Source organism: Anopheles moucheti, assembly GCF_943734755.1.
Source record: "Anopheles moucheti chromosome X unlocalized genomic scaffold, idAnoMoucSN_F20_07 X_unloc_43, whole genome shotgun sequence".
Classification (NCBI taxonomy): Eukaryota; Metazoa; Arthropoda; class Insecta; order Diptera; family Culicidae; genus Anopheles; species Anopheles moucheti.
Window position 1 is genome coordinate 27501 of NW_026453552.1, and position 2500 is coordinate 30000.

The window sequence follows — 2500 nt, forward strand, 5'->3', positions numbered from 1 at the left end:
CCAAGTGCGTCGATTTTGGGTCGCCGACACAAGCTCGGGTCAAAAAAATTTTTTTTTCACGGTGACTCAAAACATCAATTTTAGACTCCCCTGAGTATGAAAAGTGAAACGAAAATCATTTTTGAGAAGAAAAAAATTTTGTATGGGAGGGCCCCTGCTAGAACATTTTTCCCAAGTGCGTCGATTTTGGGTCGCCGACACAAGCTCGGGTCAAAAAAATTTTTTTTTCACGGTGACTCAAAACATCAATTTTAGACTCCCCTGAGTATGAAAAGTGAAACGAAAATCATTTTTGAGAAGAAAAAAATTTTGTATGGGAGGGCCCCTGCTAGAACATTTTTCCCAAGTGCGTCGATTTTGGGTCGCCGACACAAGCTCGGGTCAAAAAAATTTTTTTTTCACGGTGACTCAAAACATCAATTTTAGACTCCCCTGAGTATGAAAAGTGAAACGAAAATCATTTTTGAGAAGAAAAAATTTTTGTATGGGAGGGCCCCTGCTAGAACATATTTCCCAAGTGCGTCGATTTTTGGGTCGCCGACACAAGCTCGGGTCAAAAAAATTTTTTTTTCTCGGTGACTCAAAACATCAATTTTAGACTCCCCTGAGTATGAAAAGTGAAACGAAAATCATTTTTGAGAAGAAAAAATTTTTGTATGGGAGGGCCCCTGCTAGAACATTTTTCCCAAGTGCGTCGATTTTGGGTCGCCGACACAAGCTCGGGTCAAAAAATTTTTTTTTTCACGGTGACTCAAAACATCAATTTTAGACTCCCCTGAGTATGAAAAGTGAAACGAAAATCATTTTTGAGAAGAAAAAAATTTGTATGGGAGGGCCCCTGCTAGAACATTTTTCCCAAGTAAATTCGATTTTACCCGGTGAGTCAAAAAATTTTGAAAAAAATATTTTGCCAAAATCGTGTTCATTGCCTATTATAAGGGACCAGGTCAGCTCACACGCATTTTTGGAGACCATATGGAAAGTGCGTCTGGGATTGCGGAAATTAAGTTTAGAGTGTTAAATGATGGTTTCGCAATCCCGAAAGGCTCAAAATCCACCCTAAGGTCCCCTGGGTGAAATGTGGTTTCCAAGGTGTGAGCGCTATCGGTGATAGAGTTGGAATGTGATTTCCAGAGCGCAGGGCGACTGGGCTTAGAGCGAAAATCATAGACAAGGGTAAGTATTGGACTGAACGACTCGAAGCAAACGAAAATCATAGACAAGGGTAATGGACTGAACGACTCGAAGCAAACGAAAACCACACACAAGAGTAATGGACTGAACGAATCGAAGCAAACGAAAATCACATACAAGAGTAATGGACTGAACGAATCGAAGCAAACGAAAAACCACAGACAAGAGTAATGGAGTGAACGAATCGAAGCAAACGAAAACCAAAGACAAGAGTAATAGAGTGAACGAATCGAAGCAAACGAAAACCATGAACACAGGGATAACTGAGAACGAACCTACCTATCAGAGCATGTGAAAGCATGGACAAGAGTACTGAAAATCGGACCAAACCTCTAGAAGCACACGAAAATCATGGACAAGAGTACTCAAAAACACGGACCAAACCTATGGAAGCACACGAAAACCATGAACACAGGGATAACTGAGAACGAACCTACCTATCAGAGCATGTGAAAGCATGGACAAGAGTACTGAAAATCGGACCAAACCTCAAGAAGCACACGAAAATCATGGACAAGAGTACTCAAAAACACGGACCAAACCTATCGAAGCTCACGAAAACCATGAACACAGGGATAACTGAGAACGAACCTACCTATCAGAGCATGTGAAAGCATGGACAAGAGTACTGAAAATCGGACCAAACCTCAAGAAGCACACGAAAATCATGGACAAGAGTACTCAAAAACACGGACCAAACCTATCGAAGCTCACGAAAACCATGAACACAGGGATAACTGAGAACGAACCTACCTATCAGAGCATGTGAAAGCATGGACAAGAGTACTGAAAATCGGACCAAACCTCTAGAAGCACACGAAAATCATGGACAAGAGTACTCAAAAACACGGACCAAACCTATGGAAGCACACGAAAACCATGAACACAGGGATAACTGAGAACGAACCTACCTATCAGAGCATGTGAAAGCATGGACAAGAGTACTGAAAATCGGACCAAACCTCTAGAAGCACACGAAAATCATGGACAAGAGTACTCAAAAACACGGACCAAACCTATGGAAGCACACGAAAACCATGAACACAGGGATAACTGAGAACGAACCTACCTATCAGAGCATGTGAAAGCATGGACAAGAGTACTGAAAATCGGACCAAACCTCTAGAAGCACACGAAAATCATGGACAAGAGTACTCAAAAACACGGACCAAACCTATGGAAGCACACGAAAACCATGAACACAGGGATAACTGAGAACGAACCTACCTATCAGAGCATGTGAAAGTCATGGACAAGAGTACTGAAAATCGGACCAAACCTCTAGAAGCACACGAGAATCATGGAC